Genomic DNA, 21,742 nt, shown 5'->3' on the forward strand with positions numbered 1-21,742 from the left:
CTGGCACCTCATCCATGTAATTCACTGTGACTATCAGACACTGATGCCTGGTGCTTGTTACATCATAGGACCCAGCCTGCTGCAGTGAGCCTGCTGGGAGGCTGGGTACATCTGCAAACCTTGAAGAGGAAACTCTGTCATATAGTGGTGTGAAGTGTGCCCATGTCACGAGGGAGAAAGTCCAGGATCAGAAATTGCTGAGTTTGTGAAAACTACGGGTCAGTGCACCATCTATTCTTGGGTACAGTCCTTGGCACAGCATGTAAGATCCTGTTACTTAGACAGTCCCTGTGGAGAGGCCAAGTATAGGTGGACAGAAGATGAAGGGTCAGAGATGTGTAAACATCATATCTTCTCCTTGGTGTAGGAACCTGAAAGACTAGGTAAAACTCAAAACGTACAATAGATGATAGGAAAGGGAAAGAAATTGCTCAAAAGAAGGAATGACTGGGATGAGGGAAAGAAGAAAAAAGAAAGAAGGAAGGCAAACTATAAATATATCTATGAATAGCAGTGATAACTATTGCTGATGTCTGATGGTGTATTGAAATGAACAGATAATGCTTACAATTTTTATGTCCTGATCGATTTTACATGCTTGTGTCTGGTGATCTGAGCAACTGATTTGAAGGTAACAACATGCAATGGAATTACAGTGGTGAATTCCTACCATCTTGTCTAGTGAAACTCTGTATTATCTCTAATGTTTAATCTAATAATTATTTTCTTATTCTCTTTAATGGTTTGAGCAATCTTCCATTCTTATATCTGGTAATCTGAGCAATGTAGCTGAGGATAGGGATATGTAATATAACAACCATTGTTAATTCATATTATTTTGTCTTGAAACCCTATATCACTTTAAATGTTCTTGCTTTGATTTGTTTATGTTTGTGATACTGGTATGCTGCTACTGTCCGATTTTTGTTTGTTTGTTTCTCATTTACTACTCTTTCTAAAATGAAAATTAAAAAAAAAAAGAAGAGGAAGTGTCAAAGTTCTGCCCTGTGATGGCTCTCTTGTGATCCTGAATATAAGTACAAGCCAAAAACTGCTTATGCACAAGCCATGAATAATGATGTCCTAGAGAGCCTGGTCAGGAGCAGGTAAGAAAGGAAGCCTGGCAGTGTGGGTGGAGTAGGCTGGATTGCAGAAAGGTATGAGAACGTTTGAAGCCACAGGTTGGAGATGGAACCCAAACCTGCTTTTTTAAATTTTTTGATACTGGAAATTGAACTCAGGACCTTGCACTTGCCATGCAGGTGCTTGTGCTGCTGAGCTTAATACTCAGCTCCAAGTGTGAGAACTTTTGGGGTCCCACACTAGGAGTTCTGGGGAAGAGGGTCAAAGGGTGCAGACACACACTGCATTCGGAACCCTCCAGGCATCAGCTCCTGATAAGGCCTGGAAAGAGCCTGGCAGGCACAGAGCGTCTTCACTGTGCTCTGTAAGCCAAACCATTCCTTTGCCCTTGAGGGACAAGGAGCACCCCATGTGGTCTTTCCGTTTAGCTTTCAGATGAGGTACCCAGAGGTTTCTGTATCCCCCAGAGCCATTAACTTTGCCTGGGATATGTTTGGAGGGTGACCGGGGCTTCTCTGGCAATTTTGTCACCCTCCAAGGTAAATGGCAGCATTAAGTTCTTACTGCTGTTGCTATACCTGATGGCCAGAAGCAGCTCTCCACAGCCACACACACAAGAGGAAAATGTCTGCAATCCCAGCTCCTCTGCCAGGAAGTTTCTGACCTCACTCTGCACATCCTCCTCAGTGTTGGGTCCCTGGCAGACCCGACCCTCTCCGTGCTTTGGAGGCCAAACTTGAGCTCTGGCTTAGTGGCACTGAGCGGGCCCATGTTTCCCACTGTCATCTGCCCACCACTACTCCCTCAAAGAGGGTCCCCTGCCCTCTGTGACCTTCTCCTTCCACTTCCACAGCCTGAAGTTCTGCCTCTGCATGATTTGGCAGAAGTAACCCTGGATTCTGTAGGAATCTCACCATGGCAACATGAAGAGCAGCAGAAGCCCAAGGTCACTGTGATGAGTTGAGGAAGAAGGAGATTCGACTGCATTTTGGAAGTCACAGAACACTTTTTGAGCTGCAGCAAGTTTCACTGACAGAAAGCTGAAGATAGGATCTCACTCAGGCTTGTGTTTCAATCAGCAAGGAGTAGGAGGGGCACCAGGTGGGTAGGGTTAGTGCATGTGGCAGGACAGTGTCACTGTGTCAGCAGGAGCATGCTGTGCCAGTCCCGCCTGACTTCTGGAGGAAGTGATACAGAATCTCAGGCAGCCTCTAGCTCCCACTGACTGCCAGCCTTGGCCTCTTCCTGCAGCCCCAACAAGCTCAGGCTGCCACAGCCCTGCATCTTAATCATCCGTCGCATTTTGCAGCAGCGACCATATTCAGTGACACTTGGAACAGCTGGGCTTTTGGATCTCCACCCAATCAGCAAGGCCTGTGGTTGATTCACTGTCTCCCATCCAATTCCTTTTGTCCCAGACCCTGCTTGGGCAGATACTCTCTGTGCCCTTCCTTAGGACAATTTTACAGCTGGGCTTTGGGAGCTGAGAGATTCCCGGCTCAGAGTTGTGCTATAAGCTCACTGTTAACAGGACAGCACTGTGCTTCTTCCTAATTGAGGCTGCTGTCCACCGTGGTTAGGATGTAGATCCCCGCTTACTCTGCCACTACTGCATCATTTCACTGAAACCCTGACAATGATGATGGTCATGATAACAGGAAAACTGTTGATGAGTGAAGAAGGATCCCAGGAGTAATTCTGTGTGTTTAACAAGGGCTGTTTTGAAAATTTCCATATATGCAATGATCCAGAAAAAGAGGCAGACAGGGAGAAAGCGCCAAACTGAGAAAGCGCCAAGAAGCGGCTGAAAATCCAGGGAAACACCAGCAATGAGATACCACTGGACATTAATTCAACAAAATCAGCTTTCAGACTCATAGATACAAGGGCTGATGTGGAGCAACTGACACTCCCATGTATGGCTGGTGGGGAAGCAAAATGATGGAGTCATTTTGGAAGGCAGGTATCTTTTTGAGGGATAAACATACAGTTGACACATGACTGAGCAATTCCATTGTCAGGTCTTCTTGACCCCATGGAAGTGAGGGCATGCACCTCATCTGAAAGTGTTCAGAGCAGCTTTATTAAAAACAGCCAAACACGGAAGTCACTCAGACGTGCATCGCCTGGGGAGTGGACCTGTGCGGTGTCTCCCTACACATTATGCGGCCCCACAACAGAAGGGACAAAGTTCCGCCTGAATCTCAAAACTATGCTAAGTGTCAAAGCCAGTCACAAAGGACTGCTTTTTATGTGGTATTGGAGAAAGAGCAAAGAATAGCAACAGAAAGCAGCTAGGAGGTTGCCAGGGACCGGAATGGAAGGCAGTGATGACTGTACAGGGGGGCGAGGAGAGCTTTTGCAGGGAAGAAACATTTTGAACGTGATATGGTAGAGCTGGATGTCTCATACATTTACTCAAATTCCCCAAACTATGCCATTAATACAGGTGAGCTTAACTGTATAATTATTTCACAGTAAAACTTGAAGGAATAACTAGTAAAATCTAAGCAATACACAGGGAACCACTTTGGGGGGTGCCCTGTGCACCCGCAGAACTATACAGAGGCATATTTGCAGCAGGAGTTCAATAAAGACGTCAGGGCACAGTGGAAATAATACGAGCCAGTCAGGGCACACTGAAAGGAACGGCTCTACCCTCTTGCAAGAGCCTCAGAGCAGGCTTAATATTGTCCTTGTCTGCCCCCTGGACTCCAAAGTGGGTAATGCAGGCATCTTTTTTGGAGGGGATTCAATGACTGTATTTGATATAATTCAATAAGCTGGCTTTTCTTTTTTATACTTTTCTCTAGAAAGATTCTAGATTCACTTATGTCTTGGCTAATTTTCTCTCATTGGTTAGACAAAATACCTGATGCCCAAAATTAAGGAAGGAATTTAGTTCACAGTTTGTGGAGGTTTCAGTCCATACTTGGCTGGCTCCAAGGCAGGGCGGCACATGGTAGAGGGCAACAGTTCATGGCAGGGGGTGGGGGCAGGGGAAGATAGCAAAAGCAGCAAGAACAAAAGGGAGGAGTGGCAGCTGGAAGAGCAAGCCTCTTTCCCTCCCTTACACTGTATGCAAACCACCTGCCCCAGGGCAAGTGTAGCACTCCTGTCCATAATTCCAACATTGGACCATGAATCAATCACAACTCTAGAAGCCTTCCCCATGACTGCATGAAGCTTTGGGGAGGACACCCAGACACAAACCATAACAACTTATAAATCTACTCTTTGTGTGATATTTAAAAAAAATTTAATTAAATTTATTGGTACAATTTAGGTATATATAATGATGGCATTCATCATAGGGAATTTGTACCTGTACATGATATACCTTGCTTCTTTTTTCCCATTCCCCTCCGCTTCCTTCAACCCCTCTTGCTTACTTACAAAGCTTTGCTTCTATTTTATCTTTCTTTTCTCATTTTTCTTTGCCCTTCCTTCCTTTCCCCTCCCCCTCCTTAGTTCCCCTTTCCTTTTGAACAATTTCTTCCTATTTCATCATATCTCTTGCACATGGTTCTTATTTACACTTTCAATTTCTCACATCAGTGAGACAGTGTGATATTTACACATGTGTGTCCAATTTATTTCACTTAAGAGTATGGTCTCAAGGTCCATCCATTTAGCAAGAAATGTCTTAAGTTTATACTTCTTTATGGCAGAGTAGTACTCCATTATATTAAAAAACTACATTGTTTTTATCCATTCATTGGTCGATAGGCATTTGACTTGTTTCTAGGATTTAGCTATTACAAACTGTGCAGCTATAAACATAGATGCACATATATTGCTGTGCTATAATGCTTTTAATTTTTTTGGAAGATACCAAGAAGGGGAATAGCTGGGTCAAATGGAAACTTTAGTCCTAGTTTTTGAGGAATCTCCACACTGTTTCTTTTTTTTTTTTTTTTTTTTTGGTTTTTTGGTTTTTCTCCGGTACCGGGAACCTAACTCACGAGCTTGCACTTGCCAGGCAGACGCTTTTGCCGCTGAGCTAAATCCCCAGCGGAATCTCCACACTGATTTCCACAGTGGTTGCACCAGTCTACACTCTCACCAACAGTAGAGAAGTGTTCCCTTTTCCACATGGTCATCTTTATTTTTAAACCAAATTCAGAATACCCTGTGTTTAAGTTTAAGTGCAATGACTGAAGGGGAAGGGGACTTTCTCCTTGGGAAAACTGTTCCCCAGAAAGGGCCAGTGGTTCACAGGTAGGGGAATTGTAAGTGTATGTGGGGGGTCACAGGGCTGAGACAGGGGTAAAGCCTTTTAACGAGACACAGAAAATACTTTGGGTGAACAAATAGGCAGATTGATCACAGTGCGGAACTTTTGTACAAGGAGACAAGAATACATAACAGGTTTTTATTAGGAAAGCTAAGAAAATTTAGGGACAACAATGAGTTAAGGAGGAAAATTAATCACATGATGACAAAGAAGGGTAGGAGAATATACTCTGGTTTCTCTTCAGATTGCATAAATCTTTTGCTTTTTACTAAAGAAAGGTAGAGCTCATCAGGGAGTTGGGAGATTGCAAGGGGAATTGTGAAATGCAAGAAGGCACCTCTTTGGAATAAAGACTCTGGGAGACAGGGGACAGGACTCTCTTCTGCCAGACACACGAGATCTTCTAAACCCCAATCCCACTTCTAAGAACTATTGCACAGACCAACCTCTTGCAGATCCACAGTGATCATGCAGTGTGGCTCTCACAGTGGTCAGACTGAACGAAAATGAGAGCAATCTTGAGCACAAAGGGTACTGAGGATCTGCCTGTCTTTCTTGGACAGCCCCAGCTTGGCAGGCAACGTCTTTGTCCAGAATTTCATCCTATGGGCCTTTAGGGCACTGTCCATAGAAAGATGGGTGTCCAGTTGCAGATACTTCTTTTCATGGTCCAATGCAGGCCACGGATGCAGGTCCTCACCATTGGGGTTCCTGTGAACACACCCTCCCAGTAGGGGGCGAGGTCAGGCATACTTGCACAGCTCAGATCTCAGTGCCCTGATTTGGCTCAAGCCAGATAGTCAAGAGGCACAGGGACCACTGATGATGATGAGTCCAGATATAGGAAATCAAGGACCTTCTTCTAGCATCCCTTTCGTGTGAGCAGGTCACCTGGGCCTGTTTCCTTCCTCCTGCAGAGGCAGGCTGTGACTGAACCACAGCATGTGCCCCACCCCCCGGTCAGAGAGAAAGGGACGAATGACTTGTACTGACAAGACCCCTCGCTATGTCCATATGAGTGCTGGTGTTGGGAGGCTGTTATCATGTGGTTAAAGATACATGTATGCTAATGAGGTCACCACAGACAGGAGGAGAACCTGATAGCTTCAGTCCCCTGGGGAAGTCAAGAGAGGGGTTTGTCTCACCCATTCTGAGGAAAGTTGGCCCAATACTTCATTATCCTCCTGCTCAGCAGCTCCTCCTCCTCAGTGAAGAAAACTGCAGAGAGGAAGAGGACAAGGGGCCAGGTCCTTGCTGACCCTCACTCTGTTTTCCTTCTTGCACCACACTCACCACCCAGCTGCAGCCTGACCCTGCACCCCAGGCCTGGTCCCCTTCTCCCCTGCATACCCTGGAGCCAGACCCTCCCATTGCCCAGCCTGTCCTTCCTTATCCCAGTCTCCAGCTGAACTGGTCCTGGAATCATTCCTGTCCCAGAAGTCCACTTCTTTCTGAAACTGGAAAGTCATTCAAATATCCCTGTGAGGTACCACCACATCTGCACAACCTTGCCCAGTCCCACAGTCAGGGTGAGGAGAGTTGGAGGAAAGAGCACAGGTCAGAGCAGGAGGTCTTGGATTCTAGTACCCACGTAAGCTTTTGAGCTCTAAGATTGGGGACACTGAATCTATTCCCTCTCTGAGCCTCAGCTTTCTCAGCAGGACAGTGAAGGCAGTCATTCTTTGGGGACCCAGCCAGATGTCCACCTCTGTTCATGGAATTCAGGGAATACTCACTTTGGTTGTGCCAGAAGAAAATTCCAAAGACAAATGAACCTCATCTCCATGATTTGCCTTCACATAGTGTGGCCTGATGTTTTTGAGGAAGTTGGGAGGGTGCTGGAACTCATAGGCATAGACAGGGCTATGGGAGCCTGGGGACATGCATAGGTGTTCACTTATGGCCTGTTACCTGGAGCTCTCCTGCCTCATCCTTAGTGACAAGATACCTAGGTCCAAAGCTGGCTGGAATCTGCACAGTTGTGTGGGGAGCCCAGGGCTGGAGCAGAAGCAGTGAGAAGGGCCTTGGATAAGTCATGGCCGTGGACTTCCAGCAGAGCAGTTTGGGCAGGGTGCTGGGTGTCACTCTCAACTTCCTCACCTGTACAGTGAGGGAGATGTCCGTCCTTTACACTAGCTGTCAGGATTTTATTTTATTAGTGTGTAAGCATCCTATAGACTAGTGGGTTTCATTTTGGCACCGTCACACATACACAAAACATACATACTTCCTTCCAATTACCTCCCTCAAGATTTCCTTCCCAGTTCCCTGATTCCCTTCCTCTTTCCTTCTATTCTCTCTTCTACTTTCAGGTCATCTCTTTTCTTTCTTTTAAGAAATCTTTCTTTCCTTCCTTCTCCTTCTCCACCCTCTTCCCCTTCTCTCCCCTCCCCTCCCCTCCTCTTCCTCCTTCTCCTTCTCCTTTTCCTCCTCTTGTTCCTCCTTCTCTTTCTTGTCCTTTTTGAGACAGGATCTCGCCATGTAGTTCAGGTTGGCCTTAACTCCCTACGTAGCCCGGGCTGATGAGGATCTCGAGGCGATCCTTTTGTCCCAGCCTCCCACACACTTGGGTTACAGGCTTGAGCTACCATGCCTGGTGTTGTTTTTATCTCCCTCCTCCTCATATGAGAGGAAACATGTGACATTTGACTTTCTGAGTCTGTCTTATTAACATAATAATAATCTCTAATTCTATATATTTTCATGCAAATAAGCTGAATTCATTTCAGGTTTTGGCTGAATAATAGTCTATTGTGTATATCTGCCATACTTTATCCACTGTCTGTGGATGGGTACTTATGCTGTTTCCAGAGCATACTATTGTGAAATCCACTGTGATGGACATGGGCATGCTGCTATCTCTACAGTATGTGGTGTATCAGAAAATAGGGTGAAGTTTAAATTTCAGAATTTATTACAGAAAAAACACATTGCCATTAATTCCTGTCAAAACAATCAAAGTACTCTCTTTTGATTTGAACACATTTATCCCATTGTTCTTGGTAATGTCACTTTTACTGTATTATATTTTTAAAAATTTAAAAGGTGAAAGATTTACACGATTTGAAGAGAAGCCAGAGTATTATTTTTAAAAATGTAAACACATACCTTTCTTTCTATTACCCCTGGTATGTTGGCTTATCTCCTTCAGGTATTTGCTAAAGACTGGTACAGCTAGTGGTAGTTCTATTTCAGTTTTTGGAGCAACATCTGTATTGATTTCTGCAGTGGCTGTACTCACTTACATTCCCACCGACAGTGCACAGGGTTCCTCCCCCGACCCTCCTGCATCCTTACCAGCATTTAGTGAATTTCTTCTCCCAAGCTAGGCTGCCATCAGATGGAGTTACTGCTGGCCCTTTTCCAGGCTTACCTTCTGTTTTTTATTTGTTTGTTTGTTTTTGAGGCAGGGTCTCACTATGTAGTCCAGAGAGGCCTTGAACTCACTTATGTAACCCAAGCTGGCCTTGAACTCACAGAGATCCTCCTGCCTCAGCTTCCTGAATGCTGGGATTACAGACGTACACCACAACACCAGCCTGGCTGGGTTTACCTTCTGTTTGAAGAGTCAGGTCCCTTTCCCTTGGCACTCCAGTTAGAATTCCAGGCTGCTTCATTCTTTTCCCTGCATTGTCTTCAGTTTCTCAGTGAGCCTTAGTTTTTCTGTGGCCTTCTTCTTTATTCCTGGAGCTCTTCTTCTTTGCTTTGCTAAGTTGTTCTTCTCCAACACTGCTGATTCTAGGTCCAGGAGAGGCTGTGATTTCTTGTGGGTTTCTAATCCTCAGCCTTAATCCATAGACATCAAATTCACTTATTGATGTCAAATATTTTCTCCTTGACCAGACTTTAGCTAGGCTCCTCTGAGTCCTCATTTAGCCTAGGCCTCAGCCTCCAAATCCAACCAACCTGCCTAAGCCAGTCTATTTATTTATCTATTATCTATGTATCTATCTATCTCTATCATCTATCTTTCTATTTTGCTGTATTGGGAATTGAAACTTAACATTGAGCTGTATTCCAGGCCTTTTAAAAATTTTTTATTTTTAGATAGGGTCTTGCCTAAGCTAGGCTTGAACTTGCAGTCCTCCTGCCTCAGTCTCCCAGGGTACTTGCATTACAGGCATGTGCCATCATGCTTGGCTGATGACAACCATTCTGACTGAGGTGAAATGGAATCTAAATGTAGCTTTGATTTGCATTTCTCTGATTGCTAAAAATATTGAATATTTTTCATAAACTTATCGACAATTTGCATTTCTTCCTTAAATTTTTTTTTTTTTTTTTTTGAGATACAGTCTTGCTATGTAGTTCAGGCTGTCCTTGAACTAACTTACCGTGTAGCCCAACCTCCTGAGTGGTGAGATTACAGGTATGCACCACCACACATGGTTGAACTTCTTTTGAAAAGTGTCTCTCAGTTCATTTGTGTTAAATATTTTGAGTTCTCCTTATATTCTGTTGGAACATTAGCCTGCAGAGATTGTCTCCCATTTATAGGCTGTCCCTTCAATTGACTGTTGATTGTTTCCTTTGCTGTGCAGAAGCTTTTGAATTTGATGTAGTAACATTTGTTGATTCTTGCTGTTATTTGCTGTGTTATTGAAGTCTTATTCAGGAATGAATGGGATTTGGTTGTTTTCTTTTAGGAGTTTCAAATTTTGGAGGTCTTCAATCCATTTGGAGTTGACTTTTGTAGTTGAGAGATAAGGGTCTGGTTTCAACTGTCTGCTTGTGGCTATTCAGTTTTCTCACCACCATTTGTTTTCCACCAACATATTCTTTCAGCTCCTTTCTGAAGAAGCAGATGGAAATAGTTGTGTGGGTTTGTTTCTGTATCTTTTCTTCAATTTCACTGATCTATGTATTTACTTTTGTGCCAGTACCATGTGTTTTTGGCACTACACCTGTGTAATATATTTTGAAATAGAAAGACATGATACTTCCAGCATTCATCTTTTTGGTCAGATTTAACTAGGAAGATTTACTGAGGTGAAGGACATCAGCTGCCTGGAACTAGCAGCTTGATAATCACACGGGAATAGGCCTGGACCTCACCTGGACCTCACCTAGGACTCACAGCCCTGAGCTGCCCCCAGGAAGTCAGGCTTTGGTGACAGATGTATTCACACTGACAATATGCCACTTGAAGTGTGGGGATCACCAACAGGAAGTCTCCCAACAGGTCATGGAACTGTATTATCAGGGGGTCCTCATTGTCTCCCATGTATTCTTCCATAAGCAAGGTCAGCAAACTTAGCAGGCAACTTCTAGCCCAGGAGGAGCATGGAGAGTCAGGTTAGGTGGGCTCCAAGGCAGGGGGCTGGGCAGCAGCTTGGGGTGAGAAAATGGGGCCTGGAATGGGGTTAGGGATATGAGAGATGGTGACCCCATTCACAGAATGATTCAGCCTTTTTGGGTATGGCTGTATGGAGAGGGAAGTGGGGGTGCCTGTCCACTGGAGCAGGACGGCAGAAGACTCACCACCTGGGCTGACTTCTTCTGCAGAGCGGCACGTATAGCCTTCCTGTTGATTTTCTTCTGAGGGAAGCCCAGGGCCTGGGTGTTGGAGGAATGAAATATAAAGTTGAGTGAAGGCTAGATCTGTCTCACTGTAGTTCTAGGAACCTCTCACCCTAGTTGCACTTCCCAAACTACTGAGGCTCACCATGGGGATGGCCAAGCCACACTCCTCATTGTTGACACCTATGACGCTGGGGACAGGTCAAAAATCAGCAGAGGTCAGCAGCTCCTGGGAAGTCTGGGCAGGAAAGCCCCATCTACTACAGCAGGAATGCTTGTGAAGGTCTGACGGGGTATTCAAGGTCAGGGAACAAAGTCAGGTCTCACATGTTTTCTCACGCCCACTGAGTTACTTCCACTCTTTTCGAATTCATCCCGGGATGCTCATGCTCACCCTGAGATAACCCCCAATGGGCTTAGCATATCTAGGCCCTCATTTCCCATGCAGAGCTGCGAGGACACCAAGACATGGAAAAGAGGTAATTTGTCCAGAGCAGTAGGGACTGAATCTCCCACCCACCATCAGCCCCCTTCCTCTGTACCTGGGAACACTCAGCCTGACCTTGGTAATAGCCAGCATTTCCTCTTCACTCTTGCCCTGCAGGCACCTCACCAACGTCTCTGAGCCTACCTGCCCACAGGCAGACAGGTTGGCCACTTTCTGTAAATGGATGGAGAAGCCTGGCTCATTCTCTAGGGCAAGAAAAGGAGTTGCTCAAGAAGTCTGAATGACCCCCAACTTTTCCAGGATACCGTGTGGATGGCAGGTATGAAACTGTTCCCAGTTCCCTGTTGCCAGAGTTCCCAGCCAGAGGGACCATTATACTTGCTTATGTAGTTTTTGACAATGATGGGTGCCTCAGGGTACAGCTTTGCTAGTCACAGAATATACTCAGCCTCTGTGGAGCAAAGGTGGGTGGATCCTGAACCTCAGAACCTCAGCCATTTCTACAGAGGCAGATTCATAAGGTATCTCAATTGCCCTGTTCTCCCCACTGAAGAGATAGAGCAGCAGAGGCTCTGAAGGTGAGAGGAGAGGGAGGTAGTCCTCTCCTCTCACCAGAGGGAGGGCTAGATGGTTGAGGGCACTCATCATGCAGACATCCTTAGATGAGTTGGAGATGAGGCCTGACACCACAGCCGCCCCACTCTCCATGATAGCACCATGGAAGAGTCCTTAGGATGTGGGGGAAATGGCAAGGGAGGACACACTTGTTGTACCAGCAGACTGTCCAAAAATGGTGACATGGCCACGGTTGCCTCCAAAGTGGGGAATATTCTGTTGCACCCAGCGTAGGGCAGCCACTTGGTCTAGGTAACCCCAGTTGCCAGGGGTGTGGGTCTCTAGTACTAGAGGTGGCAAGGAGGGGGGTCATGGGCTGGTTCAGGGTATGTTCCATCCACATTTCCCACCCTACCCCAGAGTCACCTGAAGAAACCAAGGACACCCAAGAGGTGTGGATAGTGACCACCACCATGTTCTCAAAAGCTGCCAGAATGGATCCATCGTACAAGGAAGCCGTCCCTGCAACTAATGAACCACCATGGATCCATACCATCACCTGGGGAAATCAAGACATGCCACACAGGTTTCACAGACTATCCATGACTTTGAATCTGTGCAGCTACCCACATAGACAGAAGCCAAGTAGGACCTCATCATCTGGCCCAAGGGTAAGGGTTCTGACTTTAACTGAGGACTCTCAGCATTTACCATTTACCCCATGAATACTACTTTGGCTCTATTATTCTCAGACCCCTCCAACATGGTAAGAAATAGGTTTTTCCTCTGACTGTCCCCCTTAAGTATTAATCAAAAGTGTTACTTAAACTTGGCACAACATATAAACCATGGTTGAAGTTTTGGATGATCTTGAGCTACAGATCTTGGGTACCCAAGGGGTTTTCCTGAGTACAGATCTCTGGCAATAGCTAAGGGGCCATGACCAAGTATCAAAGGGTCAGTTACCCACCCTGGAAGGAAAGGCTTTCTTGAGACCCATAGGGAGAGGGTTCTCAGCAGGTTCCACATTGTGGCAGGGCCTGCGTGTGTGTGTGTGTGTGTGTGTGTGTGTGTGTGTGTGTGTGTGTGTGTTATGCAGACTTTTATACTTAAAACCCTGCATTTACTGGGTAAGTGATGTATCACTGAGCCATATCCCCAGCCTACTTCCTGTCTTGGAGAAGAAATATCTTCCTATCCCCAAGCTGACCATACCCTGACACTCACAGGCAGTTTAGAGTCCTCATGAGAATGCACAGGTGTGTAGATGTTCAGGTACAAGCAATCCTCAGACATGGGGATATGAGGCACGGTCACATTTAGCAGCCTCCAAACATGTGCATTCATTACACTAGTCTTTTGCAGGCACCTGGTGACAATGGTAGTTAGTCCTGGGGTTGTGAAGCAGTCAAAACCAGACTCCGGGTCTAGAACTAGTTCAACCACCTTCAGTTTCCTGCTCCCCCTCACACCCTGCTCACACATGATCCTTCTCTCAAGTTCCTGTCTATCAAGGAACAGGCCACAGACTCAGGAGAACCTGGAATGGAGCTCAGATTTCAAGGGAGGCCTCAAATTTGATGAGGGCCTTGGATTCCACTCCACCTGAGGCTGGGCAGTTGTGACTCTGAGGCATCTCTATGGGAACCATCGGTTGCAGGTGTTGACATTTACTATTAATGTCTGTTTCATTTGGCTCCAGAACAGGGGTGGAGCTCACACACAGGTGCTACAAGTGGGAATGGTGTTTAGTTTCCCAAAGATAACTATGAGATGTACTCCACTGAAATATTATGCTGTAGGTGAAACTCATCCCTCCCAAGGATCTCCACTTGTAGCATCATAGGCTTGTTCCTTGCACAATGGCGCCCGGCCCTATCAGTAGTCATAATGAGTGTGGAGGGTGGGGCCTGAAAGAACTACCATTGTTGCCCTTCTCAGGGATCTGCAGTGTTTCTAAAAAGTGCATAGGCACATGCCTGTAACCCTAGCACTTGGGAGGTTGAAGCAGGAAGATTGCTGCCAGTTCAAGGTGCACCTGGGTTATACAGTGAGTTCAAATCCAGCCTGGACTACATAGCGAGACCCCGTCTCAAAAAAAGTGCATAGACTCAATGGGAGCCTCTCTCAGAATCACCTCCCCTGTTTCAGAGAACACTTGGCAGAGCACAAATCTAGGGAGAAAAGTGGGTCTGCTCTATTTTTCAGGAACTGGGGCTAAAGGCCTGAGGCTCCCAATCTCTGAGCTAAGACCTGTCAAATTTCTTCACCCTCTGCAGCCTCACACATTCATAGTGGGAATCCCCCCCAAGAGGAAAATTGACTGGAATTTAGATGAAAGAACCATTGCAACCTGGTCCAGAGGTCAAAGCACCTGAACCCTCCCCAGGGTCTGTTTCCCCGAGTCGCAAGAACTTACTTGGCAGGGTAGGAGGTCCCATTCCTTACACCACTCCAGGGCAGAGGGGCCTCAGGGGAAGCAAACCTCAGTGGTCCTACAAGTGGCTTGGCAAAGGGAATTCCCAGGAAGGTGTGGACACCCACAATAGAACCCTTCACGTGGATGAGCGGGCCCTGCACTGGGCCAGTACGTGTGGTCCGGATGGGGCTGTCAAAATCCTGGGCTGTGGGTAGAGAATGCACATTGGGGTTTGGTCTGCCCAGTCAGCTGCCTCCCATGCTATGGCTGCTACCACCACTCTTCATCATGCATCTCAAGGGAGGTTGAACTGAAAATCCTGGCTTCCCACTTGTCTTAGGTGTCAGGAGAAGCCCTGGGCCACCACTGCCATCACTGGGCCTGTCCAAATCCTATCCCACCCACCCCCCTCAGGTCCTTGGGACTTGGTAAACCTGTAGGTTGAAGAACCTTCTAGCAAAGAGTCTCATGAGGTAATGGGAAAGAATATCCTTTGTATCAACCTTGCCAGATGCTCCGAGGTGCTGGGAGGATGTTGGGAATGGACTGATAGGTCTTCCATGCTCAGGGATTTCACATTTGAGGTAGAATAACACATAGAAAGCATCCTTGGGGCCAGGTATATAGCTCAGTGGCATAAGCCCCTGCCTGGCAAGTGCAATGTCCTGAGTTCAATTGCTGATACCCTACTAAAAAAACCAAAAAAAGCATCCTAAGGGCAGTGAGTGACATGGTGAGATAGACGTGCAGCTGTGACCCAACCATACATCTGGCCTTGCCTCCGGCTCGAGTCGGTTGGCAAGGCAGGAAACAGTTGATTGTCACCTAATAGTCCAGATAAAATTAGTTTGTCCAAGTCCTGCATACTGTTGAAAGTGGATGATGGGCACATTGCGCTTGTTTCCTTTCCTCTCTGTCTCAGATGAGGCCTGCTCCAGGGTGCTGTGCACCCCTCAGTCAGTCCTGATCATCTCTGTGCCTCAGGCTGCAGGGAGGTGTTCAGTCAGGCCCATGGCTTCCCTGCTATCATCATCTCTACCAGCTGGGACCTCCCTTGTACCTCCGTCCTGCTGTCTGAGGCTCTTCCTGTGTGGAGTGTGGCAGATCTGGGCCAGATTCCGTAAGAAAAAGTGAAATGGCCCCTATCATCCTGGAGAGCTAGTGCTCCCCTCCTCCACCAGGTCCACATGGATCAGCGTGTCTGAGGACACCTGGTGCAGGTGAGGCCAGGGCAGCAGCCACTTCCAGGCCCCAGACAGGGCAACCCAGCAACATCTTTCCATGCTCAAATGTGCATCCTCTGCCTGCTCACATGCTCCCCACACAGATGCCTCGGCAGCTGGCACCTCATCCATGTAATTCACTGTGACTATCAGACACTGATGCCTGGTGCTTGTTACATCATAGGACCCAGCCTACTGCAGTGAGCCTGCTGGGAGGCTGAGTACATCCACAGTGCTACATTCTTGAAGAGGAAGCTCTCTCATGTGGTGGTATAAGGTGTCCTCCATGTCAGGACACAGGAAAGCCTAATACCCAAAGAACTAAGTTTGTGACAATTTAGGTAAAAGCCAAGAATAAGTGCACACATCTACTCATAGGTACAGTCCTTGGAGTAGCATGTAAGATTCTGTTACCTAGATGGTCCCTGTGGAGAAGCCAGGTATAGGTGAACAGAAGAGGAAGGGTCAAAACTCTGCCCTCTGATGGCTCCTCAATGATCCCAGACAAAAACTGTTTAAACAGAAGCCTGAGTGATGTAGGGCAATCTTACTGCCTGGAAGTCCTGGTGCACTCAAAGAGCCTGGTCAGTAGCAGGTAAGAAAGGAAGCCTAGTAGTGTGGCCAGGTAGAGGTAAGGTGAATGAGGTGGACTATATTGCAGAAAGGTGTGAGAACTTTTGGGGTCCCACACTAGGAGTTCTGGGGAAGGGGGTCAAAGGGTGCAGACACACACTGCATTCAGAGCCCTCTGGGTATCAGCTCCTGATAAGGTCTGGAGAAAGCCTGGCAGGCACAGAGCACCTTCACTGCTCTGTAAGCCAAGCCATTCCTTTGACCTTGAGGGACAAGGAGCACCCCATGTGGTCTTTCCGTTTAGCTTTCAGACGAGGTACCCAGAGGTTTCTGTATCCCCCAGAGCCATTAACTTTGCCTGGGATATGTTTGGAGGGTGACCAGGGCTTCTCTCGCAATTTTGTCACCCTCCAAGGTAAATGGCAGCATTAAGTTCTTACTGCTGTTGCTATACCTGATGGCCAGAAGCAGCTCTCCACAGCCACACACACAGGAGGAAAATGTCTGGAATCCCAGCTCCTCTGCCAGGAGGTTTCTGACCTCACTCTGCACATCCTCCTCGGTGTTGGGTCCTAGGCAGACCCGACCCTCTCCGTGCTTTGGAGGCCAAACTTGAGCTCTGGCTTAGTGGCACTGAGCGGGCCCATGTTTCCCACTGTCATCTGCCCACCACTACTCCCTCAAAGAGGGTCCCCTGCCCTCTGTGACCTTCTCCTTCTACTTCCACAGCCTGAGGTTCTGCCTCTGCATGATTTGGCAGAAGTAACCCTGGATTCTGTAGAAATCTCACCATGGCAACATGAAGAGCAGCAGAAGCCCAAGGTCACTGTGATGAGTTGAGGAAGAAGTTGATCCGGCTGCATTTTGGGAGTCGCAGAACTCTTTCTGAGCTGCAGCAAGTTTCAATGACAGAAAGCTGAAGATAGCATCTCACTCAGGCTTGTGTTTCAATCAGCAAGGAGTAGGTGGAGCACCAGGTGGGTAGGGTTAGTGCATGTGACAGAACAGTGTCACTGTGTCAGCAGGAGCATGCTGTGCCAGTCCTGCCTGACTTCTGGAGGAAGGGATACAGACTCAGTCTCTAGCAGCCTCTAGCTCCCACTGACGGCCAGCCTTGGCCCCTTCCTGCAGCCACAACAAGCTCAGGCTGCCAAGCCCTGTATCCTAAGGATAAGTCACTTCTGGGCATGTTGCTGCAGTGACCATATTTAGTGACACTTGGAGTAGCTGGGAACTGGGTTTTTGTATCTCCACCCAATCAGCAAGGCTTGTGGTTGATTCATTGTCTCCTGTCCAATTCTTTCTGGCCCAAGACTTGGTCCCAGACCCTACTTGGGCAGATGCTGTCTGTGCCCTTCCTTAGGGCAATTAAAGAGCCAGGCTGTGGGAGGTGAGAGATTCCCGGGTCCACCTAGCTCAGAGTTGTGTTATAACTCTGTTAAGAGGATAGCACAGTGCTTCTTCCTACCTGAGGCTGCTGTCTACCTCGGATGGAGTGAAAGTTCCCACATGCTCTTTGTCTACTGCACCCTTTTACTGAAACCCTGACACTGATGATGGTCAAGATAACAGTAAAAGAGTAACTGAAGAAGAATCTCAGGAGCAGTTCTGTGTATATAGCAAGGGGTATTTTGAATATTTCCATATATAGTGACCCAGAAAAAGACAGACATACAGTGAGATACACTGAGAAAGGTCCAAGCAGAGGCTGAAAATCCAGGGAAGTATCAGCAATGAGATATCACTGGACATTGATTCAACAGAATAGGCTTTAAGATCCATAGATACATGGGTTGGTGAGGATGTGGGCCAACTGGTCCTGTCATATATGGCTGGTAGGGAATGATGCAGTCATTGTAGAAAAGATGTTGGTATTTTCTTTAAAAGATAGACACTCTTATTATATGACTCAGCAATTCCATTGTCAGGGCTTTACCCCAAGGAAATAAAAGGATATGTCCATTGGAAGACACATCTAAAAATGTTCAGAGCAGGTTTATTAAACATAGTCAGATACCCCTGGCAATAGGCAAAGAGCCACCTCATTGGTGGTGTTGTTCTTATATCAGTCAGGGGTAGAGCAGATGATAGTCGTTTGTTCATCCTAGCCTGATGCGTGGGTTGGTGGCCAAAGCGGTTTCATGCCTAGAGGACAACAACAATAACAAAATAGTCAGACATGGAAGTCACTCGGACATGCATCACCCGGAAGCAGATGTGTGTGGTGTCCTCTACATGAAATGCTGCTCTGCAATAGAAGAATGAAGTAGAGCCTGAATCTCAAAAACTTTATGTTAAGTGACAGGGTCAGTCACAAAGGACTCCTTTTTTTATATATTAGAGAAAGAACAAAGCATAATGAGAAATCAGCTAGGTGGTTGCCAGGGAGCAGGATGGAGGGCAGTGATGACTGTAAAGGGATTTGAGAAGAGATTTGCACTGAAAAACATTTTGAACATGATGTAGAGGGGATTGACTTCATCATATATTTACTCACATTTAACAAACAATGCAGCCAAATTGGGTAACCTTAATTGTATATAAATTATTTTATAATAAAACTCTAAAAATAAGGTTATTGTTAAAATCTAAGAAAATACCCATGGAACCCACTTTGGAGGAGTGCCCTGTGAACCCCTAGAACTGAAAACTGTACAAAGGCATGTTTGCAGCAGGAGTTCAATAAGCCTGTGTGGTAGATTGACAGCTGGTGGTCAGCTTGTAACACCCAGCTGAACTTAACCAGCATGGTGCTGGGTGTGGGAGGCCCACCTGAGGATTGTTGCCAGCAGCATAAGAGGCAGAACTGGAGAGGAAGAAGGCTGTTGGGAGATGGTAGAAGCTGTTGGGAGCCTGTTGGAAGCGGAAAAAGCTGTAAGTAGCTGTTGGTTTTCCGGGAGGAGCTTCTCATGCTGGCTTTCCTGATGAACTTGGCTGTTTTTATCCTTCAAGCAGCTCAGGACCTCCTTGTTTCTAAGAATGGCTTAGGTTCACTTTGCGGGAGCTCTGGTTCTGGCTCTAGAAATGATGGTGCACAGCTCAGTCTCCCAGAGAAACTTGTCTCGTTGGCTTTCCTGATGGGAACTTGGCTGTCCTGATCATCAGAGGAGCTTGGGACCTCACTGTTACTGAGGATGGCTGTGGTACTTTTGCGGGGAGCTCTGGTTCTTACTTTGAGCATTACTTCCTGGCTCCAGTGCATATCCCCCAGCCTGTTAGCGCAGATCCTTCATCCTGCTGGCACAGACTTTCTAGCTTCCACCATCGATCTTTGGGCCTTCCAGTGCTGATCCGTGAAATAGGCCTGCATGAGACATTGTCATGGGCTCTAGGCCTCCAGTTGGATTTGTGGGAGGCGTTGTTATGGGCTCTAGGTCTTCAGCTGGATTCATGCAGGATATTATAGCGGGATCCAGGCCCACAGCTGGATTCTTGGGTCTTTAGTGTGTGGACAGATTTCTTGCACTTTCTTGTATATGATTCTTTGGATGACTGTTATAAATAATCTTATAAAATATGTATCCTGTATTATATTGTTCCCCTTGCAAAACCCCCAAACGAACACAGGATGGCAGGACAGAGTGGAAGTAATATGGGCTGGTCAGAGCACACTGAAAAGAAGGTCTCTACCCTCTTGCAAGAGCCTCAGCTCAGGCTTGATATTATCTTTGCCTTCCCCTTGGAGTCCAAAGTGGGTAATTAGGTGTCTTTATTTTTAAATCAAATTCAGAATACCTGGTGTCTAAGCTTAAATGCAATGAATGAAGGGGAGGGAGACTTTCTGCTGGGAAAACTGGTGCTCGCAGAAGGGAAGTGGATCAGAGATAAGGGAAATAAGGTCACAGGAGTAGGACAGGAATAAAGCCTTTTATTTATTTTATTTATTTATTTTTGTCTTTTTTGAGACGGTCTCGCTATGCTGTTCAGGCTGGTCTTGAGCTCACTTTATAGCCCAGGCTGGCCTTGAACTCACAACAATCCTTCTGCCTCAGCCTCCTGAGTGCTGGGATTACAGGCATGTGCCACCACGCCCTGCAGGAAGAGGATCAGAGATAAGGGAAATGAGGTCACAGGAGTAGGACAGGAATAAAACCTTTTAATGACACAAAGAAAATACTTTGGGGGAACAAGTAGGCAGACTGACCATAGTACGGCACCTTTGTACAAGGAGACAAAAACACATAACAGGTTTTTTTTGGAAGGGCCTAAAAAGTATTGGGACAATAACAAGATGGAAAATTAATCATATATTACAAAGAAGAGTGAGGGATCACTATTCAAAGGGAATTCTAAAATCTAGGAGGACACTTACCTGGATTGAAAGACCCTCAGAGATCCAGGGGATGGGATTCTCTGCTAGACATGTGTGAATCTTCTAAACTCCTAATTCACTTCAAAGAAATATCTCACCAATGACTTTGCAGATCCACAATGATCATGCAGTGTGGCCCTTACAAGTGTGTGCAGACTCCATGAAAACATAACAGACTTAAGTACAAAGGCCGCTGAGGACCTGTCTGGTTCTCCTGGGCAGCCCTCAAATTGCCAGGCAGTGTTGCTGTCCAGAACTTCAGCCTAGGAGTCTTCAGGAAAGCAGGATGTCCAGCTGCAGGTACTTCTCTTCACAGTCCAATGCAGGCCAGGGGCCAGGTTCTCACCATTGGGGTTCCTGTGGACATACCCTCCCACTAGGAGCTGAAGTCAGTCTTAGACCTGAACAAATCAGTTCCCTAATTTGTGTCAGGCCAGGCAGCTCTGAAGGCCAAGGGGACCACTGATGATGAGAAGCAGGTAACAGATACAGGAAAGAAAGGACCTCCCACTAGTGTCCCATCATGACAGCAGATCACCTGGATCTGTTTCATCCTTCCCCCTCAGAGGCAGCCTGGCTTGAACCATAGCACCGTGGCCCACCCTGCAGATCAGTGAGAAAGGGATGAACGATTTGTACTGCCAAGGTGCCTCTCTGTTCTTGTCCAGGTAGGTCCAGGAGTAGGGATGCCACTATGTGATTAAAGACACATGCTTGCTAACAAGGTTGTCACAGACAAAAGGTGCCCCTGTCTAGTTTAAATGCCCTGGGGAGATTGAGGTAGGGGCTTCGCCTCACCTATTTTTAGCAAATTTGGCCCAATACTTCATCATCCTCCTGATTAGCAGCTCTTCCTCGGCAGTGTAGTTAATTGCATAGCAGAAGAGAACAAGGGTCCAGGCATTTGCTGACTCCAATCCTGCTGCATATTCACCATCCAGCTGTTGCATATTCACCTCCAGCTGCGGCCTGATCCTGGACCTTAGGCCTGGGCCCCTCCTACTGAGACCTCCATGGAGGGTTCAGCTCTCTCACCTGGCACTATGGCATGGAAGCAAAAGAAGAAAATGAGAAAGTTCTGTAGTTGAGGAGCTCTGGGATGACCCATGTTCTCTGTGGAACAAAAGGCCATGGTAAAAAAGCTCATGGTTTTTATTAGTATCAATCAGGGAGGTGGGTGGGGGTTGATGCAGAGTACTTGGAAAAAGAAGCTTTTCAGGCATTGGCTATAATGAAAAAACAGCAATTTTTTACTGTTTTTAAGGTTCTCTGATTAGCAATGTAATGGATAGTTTGATGTATGCAAGGCTGGCACTTTTACAGCCAGAACGGTGTAACTCTTATTGAGTCCCATGACCTCAGCTGAGATGTT

General features: G+C 46.7%; 1 long non-coding RNA gene and 1 pseudogene across 1 annotated transcript; one reads left to right on the top strand and one right to left on the bottom strand.

The window, feature by feature from the left end:
• The first annotated feature begins 74 nt into the window (after positions 1 to 74).
• LOC102021768 lies at positions 75 to 3,199 on the top strand. The gene is made up of 3 exons (XR_263900.2): positions 75 to 218; positions 982 to 1,106; positions 1,937 to 3,199. It is a non-coding gene; the product is annotated as an uncharacterized LOC102021768 (long non-coding RNA).
• Positions 3,200 to 5,811: 2,612 nt separating this feature from the next.
• On the bottom strand, positions 5,812 to 21,320 carry LOC102009388 (annotated as a pseudogene).
• Between the last annotated feature and the right edge of the window lie 422 nt (positions 21,321 to 21,742).

The sequence above is a fragment of the Chinchilla lanigera genome, unplaced genomic scaffold (genome assembly GCF_000276665.1).
Source record: "Chinchilla lanigera isolate Chin_1 unplaced genomic scaffold, ChiLan1.0 scaffold00083, whole genome shotgun sequence".
NCBI lineage: Eukaryota > Metazoa > Chordata > Mammalia > Rodentia > Chinchillidae > Chinchilla > Chinchilla lanigera.